At 62.5% G+C, this 8,366-nt stretch overlaps 1 long non-coding RNA gene across 2 annotated transcripts in view; it reads right to left on the bottom strand.

Annotated features, from left to right (window-relative positions):
• Window positions 1–4,586: 4,586 nt before the first annotated feature.
• Window positions 4,587–8,366, bottom strand: part of LOC141371530 (uncharacterized) — a 6,062-nt gene continuing 2,282 nt past the window's right edge. The window contains exons 2-5 of one of the 2 annotated variants that reach the window (XR_012376547.1): window positions 7,799–7,908; window positions 7,370–7,621; window positions 5,918–6,034; window positions 4,587–5,414 (exon numbers count right to left, since the gene is read on the bottom strand). This is a non-coding gene — a long non-coding RNA (uncharacterized lncRNA). The other variant, XR_012376546.1, reaches the window with a different exon arrangement.

Below are 8,366 nucleotides of genomic sequence, written 5' to 3'. Positions count from 1 at the left end.
AGAAGCCCCAATGCCCCGGCCCCACTGCGGCCACTTGCACCACTTCACGCCACCCTGTGACCTCAGCCCTCGGTGGGAGGTCTTGTCTCCCCAGCCACGCTGTGGCTGTCGGAGGCCGAACCCCACATGCTGTCCATGATGCCAAGTGCCAGGCTGGGCACCGAGCAAACGGGACACACACCTGCCCCTTGCGCTCGTCCACTCTGCGGCTCAAGCCTCCGTGTCCTGGTTTACAAGGAGAGCTGGTCACTGGCTCCTCTCCTCGGAATATCCGAGAATCCAGCCGGAGGGGCCTTGGGGTCCCACACTTGCCAGGCGACTGTCCAGGCCCAGCAGGGTAGCACTTTGGGGGCCCCACACCTGAAAGGAACATTCGATCTCGGGGCCCTATCATCCGTGCTTCCCGGGGCCCCGCCCCAGAGGCTGACGTGGGGGTCCAGGGTTTCCTGGGCTCTGCCCACTGGCCAGAGGCTTGCAGTCTGTGAGGATGGAGGGAGGGGTCCCAGGCTGCCTGTTGCTGGGAAGCCCTCCCTCCATGTTGGTGGACTCCTTCCAGGCAGGGTTTGAGTTTTGGGAATGGTTGGGGCCATGCGCGGGCCGCTTCCTGCTACGCAGCCCTGGGGGCCCGGTGCCTGGGGGTCCGCCCCGCACGCCACCCACTTGTAGACAAGCTCTGTTGCCCCAGGCGGCCGGAACACATCAACACAAGCTGGCTGGGTTAAACCACAGAAATCCCTTCCCGCTCTCCCTCCTGACTCTGGAGGCCAGAAGTCCAAATTCGAGGTGTGGGCAGGACTGGGCCCTCCTGAAGGCTCCTGCGGGGCCGGGGGTGGAGTCTGCTCGCACCTCACTCCCAGCCTCTGCGCCTTGCCCGGCTCCCCGGCTCCCGGGCCTGTGGACAGCCCACCGGTCCAATCTGCGCCCCGCCCTCGCACGGCCTCGGCCCGAGCGTCTGCACCTGTTCTTTGCTATCATCGGACTTATGCCCCCTCTCCACCCCCTGCCACCATGGTGTCATCTTGCCCCTTCCCTCAATCCTGTCTGCAAAGGCCCTCATTCCACAGAATGTCACACTCACGGGTCCGGGGAGCCGTGTCTCCGGGGCCACCGCTCAGCCCGCCCTCCCAGGTTAGCCGAAGAACAGTCCCCTCTCACGAATAAGAGCTCATTTAATGGGTCCAACCTGGTGCCTTGGGACCAGATCAGGAAACTGAGTCTGAGGCTGACGGCCGGCCCAGGCCAAGCTCGGCTGGGGCAGGGCCAGGATAAAAAAAGTGGACAGCTGCTCCCCCCACTCCCAGGGGCTCCTGTGTGATTGTGGGGGTCTGCCCTGGCCCCACCAAGCACCTCAGACCCCGAGAGGCCTTTCCTCTCCCTGCAGACTCCCCTGCCGTACTGCCCTCTGGCTTGTCCTGTGACGGTGGGTGGCTCCGCATCCCGACGTGTGGCCTTGGTAAAGGCCGGCTTGTCCTGCCTCCTCCTGGTCAACAGGGGCCTGGGACCGGCCATCCTGGGCGTGGAACCTGACGGCTGGCTGAGCCACTTGGGACAGAGCCACACATCCCGAAGGCCTGGCCAGATACTCCTCTGTCAGCATGGCCTGCCCACGGCCTTCAGGGACAGCGGATGGAGTCTGTGAGCGAGTCGGCCATCGTGAGGGCTGCCGTCTGCACGGCCTGGAGCAGGGGCAGGGCCCAGGAGCAGAGCCTATCCCCTTCCCTCCCGACCCGCTCCAGGCTGCAAGCCGGGCTGGTGCCCCACTTCACAAGGGTGCGGCCTCCAAAGTCTGAATGGGCGAGGCTGCTTCTGCCTGACCCCAGAGCAGAGCTGGTGACTCATGGTCGAGGCCTCCTGGGAGGGCTGACAGGAGGCGGGAAGGGCATCTGGCCACAAATAGTTGCACACGTGCTAAGCTCGCAGCCCCTACAACATAGAGGGAGGGGGAGGCCCCAGGGTGGGTGCTCCCACCCTGGAACCGGTGGGGGGCCTTGGCTGGGCAGGGGGTGCCCGGGCTGGCTGTGGAAAGGCAGGCTGCGGCGCCCACTGCCCAGGAGGGGTCCTGATGTGGCCCTCTCTCCCTCCCTCCCCTAAGGCAATATGAGGCATGAGCAGGACAGACAGGGCTGTCCTTGGGGACAGACGGACACGCGCTCACCACAGGCCTCTGGGAGTCTGGGGAGAAGATCTCAGCAAGAGGAGCCCCCAGGCTCCCCCAGGAGAGGCAGAGGGAAACCAGAGCAGAGACCCGAGTCTCCACCGTGGTGAGGGGTAGCCCTTCTTCCCCCAAAGGCCACGTTTCTGATCACTGGTGGTGGGGTCGGTGATGTGGCTCCCTGGGCAGTGGTCTAGGGCTCAGCAGATTGCCGTGCAGGGAAGGGCCTGGTGGCCGCTGTGACCCCCGACACACTCTGACCCTGCCTGGACTCAGGGGTCCCTATGGGACAGAAGTCCTTCTCTGCCTGTAGCTCTGGGACACGCGGGGCCGTGGGGCCCGGGCGGTTTCCGTGGTGAGTGGTTCTGGGTCACCTGCCCGCTGCTGGCTGAGCTCTAGGACGGCTTCGCCCCAGGAGAACCCCCAGGCTGGGGGCCCGGGGCACACTCGGGCAGCAGGCTCCCTCGGGCTGAGAAGCGGAAGACTCGGCTTCGGCGGGACCCCCCCCCCCCCCCCCCCGGCCACAGGTCTCTTCTGCAGACTATCCCCAGGTCCCCCTACTCGGGACCCTGTCCTCGGGACAACTCCGGATGAAGCCCCAGCTCCCAGGGTCTCCTTCCTGTGGCGGAAGGAGCCAGAGAAGCTCCGCACCCGTGGGGCTGGGTGGGGAGGGAGGTGGGGGCCGTTTAGGACAGACCCATCACTCGTGGGAGTGGTGGGCAGGCCCACTCCACGGGACCGGGGCCCCCGCGGCCTCGGCAGCTCCCTCAGATGCTGCCCTTCGCTCTGGAGCCTCCTCCCGCCTCACTGAGCCCGTGGATACGCCGTCCAGCGCCACAGAGCGGGAGGCCCTCCCACAGGGACACCCGGTGACCAGGCCTCTGCCCCATGGCTGACCTGCCCTTTGCACTTTGCGAGGGCTTAGAAGGGGGGGGAGGGGTACTGTCCTTGAAGGCCGCCAGACCAGGCCCAAGCCCGTGGCGTGAGGGTGGCCCCGAATCTCTCATGGGGTTGTGAGCTTCTCCGTAAGGACACACAGGTGCCCGCCCCTACCACGGGCGCTGCACTCCACCTGCCGTTCCACTCTGGGCGTTTGTCCTGGCGTCCACCACCCTTACTCCAGGTGAGGGGTACCCCAGGCCCATGACAGTGGGACGAGGCCCCGTGCCCTGCCCCCCAGGCTCTCCTGTCCGCCAGCGTGCAGGCCCCGTGCTCGCTGCCCTGAGGCTGAAGCTTGTGGGGGTTGGGGGGGGGATTCACTTGTCGGCTTCCGTGGCGGCCAGCAAGGCTCGGATCTTCCCTCCAGCGTGGGCTTGCCCAGGCCCAGGGAGGGGCGGCTTGCGCCCACTCGTGGATCTGGTCCCACCCTCCTGGCTAGGGTCAGAGAGCCTGGGGCTGGGAGCTGGTCCAGCCCCAAGGCTGGGAGGACAGGGAAGGCTTTCAGGGACACCTGGGTCCACGGCAGGGGCATCGGCTCGCAGACCTGGACCCTCCCAGTGCCCCTGTGTGTGGACCCCAGGCCTGGCCCTCAGCTGTCGTGCTCCATTTTGGGGTGTGGATGATGTGGGTTGAATTGTATCCCCCAAAGAGAGAGGTCCACGTCTTAACCCACTGCTCTGAAAGGGACCTTATTTGGAAACTGGGTCTCTGCGGTTGTCCTCGAGTTGAGATGAGTGCAGGCCGGAGCAGGGTGGGTCCTAAATCCCTGGAGAGTGTCCTGAGCAGACATAGAAGAGGACACACAGACACAGAGGAAGCCATGTGAGGACGGAGGCAGAGACTGGGAACCCCAAGAACGGCCAGCAGCACCAGGAGCTGGGAGAGGGCCGTGGGATGGTCCCTCCCGGAGGTCGTCCAGGGGAAACACAGCCCTGCCAACACCTTGGTTCCAGATGGCCAGGTTAGTGTTGTTTCCGCCTCGGCGTGTGGTGCTCTGGGTGGTGGCCCCAGGACACTGGTAGAGATGGGGAGGTACCCGGAAGCAGCTGTCTCCACCTGGGGAGCACCCGCTTCCCGGTCAGGGGTGCCTGGTGGGGCTGAGGAGGGCCCGGCTCGGGGTCCAGCCACACACCAACCACCAGCCCGGCCTGCTGGCCCTGACCACCGCCTGGCACTGTCCCTCCACCCTCCCCTGCTCCAGAGAGGCCTCCTCTGGTTTCCTCCCCTCTGCCCTGTGTCCACCCGTCCACTCCAGCCGCCCCCAATGACGCCCACCCAGCACCTGCCACCCTGCCCCCTGCCCCTGCTTCCAAACCCTTCCACATCCTGCTCTTGAATGGATAAAGACAACGTGGGATATAGAGACAATGGAATATCACGCAGCCATCAAAAAGAATGAAATCTTGTCATTTACAACGATGTGGATGGAACTGGAGGGTATTATGCTAAGTGCAATAAGTCAATCAGAGAAAGACAATTATCGTATGACCTCACTCACAGGTGGAATTTAAGAAACAGCACAGAGGCTCATAGGGGAAAGGAGGGAAAATAAAACAAGAAGAAATCAGAGAGGCAGACAAACCGTGAGAGGCTCTTAATCACAGGAAACAAACTGAGGGTTGCTGGAGGGGAGGGGGCTGGTGGGAGGGGGTAACCGGGTGACGGGCACTAAGGAGGGCACGTGCTGTAGTGAGCACTGGGTGTTACATACAACTGATGAATCACTGACCTCTACCTCTGAAACTAATAAAAAAATTAAAAAATAAGGAAATCAAAATTTAAAAAAAAGAAAGAAAGAAAAAAGAAAACCTTCATCTTTGCAGGTTTCCCTGGCTACTCCTGGGCTCCTTACAGAGGATCTGATCGGACCGCCCCCCACGTGCAGCTCTGGGCCGGAGGAGGATCCAACCCATTTGAGCCACAGTTGCAGGTGGCCCTGGTGCAACCATACGCCACGCCCTTGGTCATCTTGGAGGGACACGCTCTCTTTTCCAGGCTCCCCAGCCCATCCCCTCCACCTCGCCCCTGCCCATCCCACAGGCTCCCCGTCCCCCCTTGCCCCAGCAACAAGCCCTACCCCACACGCGTGGATGAGCCAGGGTGTGGGGCCCATGCCATGGGGAGGAAGGTGGTGGCCTGACCATGGGGACACCCTCCTACTGCGTGCAGCCGCGGCATGAAGTGTCCCACGTGCACGGTCCCGGACCCTCCTGGAGGGGGGTTATTGTCCTTAAGATTCAGATGGGGAATCCCAGGCTCAGCCAGCCTCATGGTGACTTGCCGCTGTGGAGGACAGAATCCGATTCCCACGTGGTTCCTGTCGCTGGGGTGACAAAGGACCACTCACTCGGTGGCCTTGCACACACAGATTTCTCCTCTTACAGTCTCCTGGGTCCAAGGTCCCGCAGGGTCTCATGGAGCTAAAAGCAAGGTGTGGTGGGGCTGGTTGCTTCTGGAGGCTCCAGGGGAGAATCTGTTTTCTAGCTTCTAGAGGCATCTGCACCCCTCGGCTTGTGGCCCTCCCCCCGTTCACAGCCAGCTTCTCTCTGACCTTAATGCTCCTTCCTGCCTCTTCCAGTTAAGGGACCCTGGCAGACTGGGGCCCGCCCAGGGATCTAGGACACCTGCCCACCTTCGGGTCAGGGAATCAGCGACCTTTGCCGTGGAAGGTAACACATTCCCAGTTTCCAGAATGAGGATGTGGATGGCTTTGGGGCCCCCACTCTGCCTGCACTGACCAACAGGCACGCACGAGCATCTGGCCTTGCCGAGGACACAGAGGTTCCTCCCTGCCCTTCCCCCCCCCCCCCCCCCCCCCCCGCTTGCCTTGTCCACGGCGCCAGGCCCGGGGTGGCCCCAGGAGGATGGCTAGGGCACAAGCTGCCCATTGTGATTCCGTGCGTGGATCCCACAGGGCCTGGCAGGCCTGCGGCTGGCGTCCTCCTGGCCGGGTAAACAGGCCTTTGTTCGGGCGGCCAGGTCCCCACCCTGCCCGAGGCTGGCCAAGACCAGACTCTGGGTCTGGCTCCCCTGCCTGCCTGCTGGGCGATGTGCTATCACTTGGTAGCCGCGACACGGGTGCCCTGAGCCGTCAGCAGATGCGGAACAATGCCTGGGCCTGGAGGCTCTGGGGAGGGGTCAGCAGAGCCTCGGCAGAGCATTCATTATAAAGCATCGATTGGCAAGGAGGAGCGTGCCATATGTGAATGAATTTTGTTTTAAATGAAAACACGAGATTCTGAAGACATGTGATTTTGTCATGGGTACTTGAGACCTCTCCCAGATCCGAGGGGCCCAGCCCATGGCTTCCACGGTGAGGGGTGTGCTCAAGGAAAGGGAGCTGCCCCCAAATGCCACATGGGTCTGGTGGCCAGCGGGGGAGGGGGGTGGGACAGAAGGAGGGAGAGAGGGAGGAGGGGGAGGGCAGGCTTGAGGGCAGGGACCCTGTGGGGAGTAACGTGACTATCACTGTGGTCACACTGAGGTCGGATCTAGAAGGAATCGAAAGGCGCCAGGTGGGCTGGGGGAGGAGCCTGGAGCCCAGAGGAAGGGAAGCAGAGCCCTGACCCCTGGGCCAGCGCCCCACTCCCAGCTGCATGGGCTCTGCAGCATCACCTGTCCAGTGGGGCCCACTGTCAGCCTGTCCGGAGATTGTGCCTCCCTCCGGGAGCCAGAGGTCCCACTCTGATAAGTCCATTGTCCTCGAGACTCAGGAACGAGGACACTTTGTGAAGGAGCCAGGCCCAGACAGATGACAAAGCCCCACACGTGGAAATGGCATGTCCTGCTTCTGCGGATGCTCCGGATGGGCCGGCGGGACAGGCCCCACAGGGCTCCCACCCGGAGTCCTGGAGACAGAAGAGGCTGAGGACAGGCCTAGCGACCCTGTGCCAGGGGCTGGGTCTCTTTGGAAGGTCATGACCGGCTGACAGCAGAGCCCTGGTGGGGAAGGGGAAAGGGAAAGGGGAAAGCAGGGTAGGGGCAGGCGGAGCAAAGGGGGAAGCCAGGCAGGAAGGGAAGTCAGCAGAGAGCGCGGCTTTAGCGCAGAAGAAAGAGGAGAAGCTTTGTGCTTCCCCCCACCCCCGCAGGGCTGTTTGGAGAGGGCATGGTATTCCCCACGAGGAAGGGTCTGTCTTTCCCTGTCTCCCCCACCCAGCAGAGCCTCCCAGCACCCCAGGGGAAACCAGGGCAGGTTCCAGGGGCCCCTTTGGATCTCCCCTCCAGTCATGGGCAAATCCCCATTGCACCCAGGCCTGAGTCCAACAGGCTCCCTCCTACCTGCTCACCACCCCAGCTCCTGGAGCTGGACTCTGTCAGGCTGGGGCCCTTGCTGTCTTGCAGACCCTCCGGGGCTCCTTGGGGCAGGCTGTGTCCCTGACCTCAGCCCAGATGCCCCAGGCACAGGTGCTGCCAACTGCCTTAATGGGGGTTTTGTGCAGGTGCTGCTGGGACTCTCCAGGATGTGTGTGCTGTGCCTGGCACGTCACGAGACTGGCATCTCTCAGAATAGGACAGGAAACAGATGGCCCACTTATGGGGGGGCAACGAGATTTGTTAATGAAAAGAGCATTTTCAGAGGTGTTGGCAGGATTGAGGGAACCACCAGAGCGGCTGAGGCATCAAGGGACCTGTGACCACCCCCAGGCCGAAGGAGTGTGGGAAGGCAGTGGTTACCAGAGCCAGGGCCAGGGCCTCAGGAAGGGTCACCTGGTGGGGTCTGTGCTCCTACAGCCTGATGAAGAAGAACAAGTGTCCCTCCCTTCTGCTCTCCTCCATCTGACGTCCTGCCGCGCCCTCCGATCAGAAGGAAGCCCCTGCTGGAAGCCAGAGGGTGAAGGAGTCAGCTGAGCAGAGTCACCTAGCAGGTGGGCAGCCTCCCAGGGCACAGTGTAGGCAGGGCAGAGAGGGATGGTAAAGGCTGGGATGAGAAAATTTATGGAGTGAACAAGTATCTGATCATTACCCTCCAAATAGTAGCAATTAGACAGTGATCATTATGGTGGTGGTGGTGATGGTGTAGGTGGTGGTGGAGGTGATGATCATGGAGGTGGTGGAGGTGGAGGTTATGGTGAAGGTAGAGGTGATGGTGATGGTAGAGGTGGTCGTGGTGGTGGAGGTGATGGTGAAGGTGAAGGTAGAGGTGGTGGTGAAGATGATGGTGGAGGTGATGGTGGAGGTGGTGGTGGAAGTGATGGTGGAGGTGAAGGTAGAGGTGATGGTGATGGTGGTGGAGAAGTGATGGTGGTGGAGGTGATGGTGGTGGTGGAGGTGGAGG

The sequence above is a fragment of the Callorhinus ursinus genome, unplaced genomic scaffold, assembly GCF_003265705.2.
Source record: "Callorhinus ursinus isolate GAN/ISIS: 27379988/994484 unplaced genomic scaffold, GSC_fseal_2.0 scaffold75, whole genome shotgun sequence".
Lineage (NCBI taxonomy): Eukaryota > Metazoa > Chordata > Mammalia > Carnivora > Otariidae > Callorhinus > Callorhinus ursinus.
This window is presented reverse-complemented; position numbering and strand designations above follow the sequence as displayed.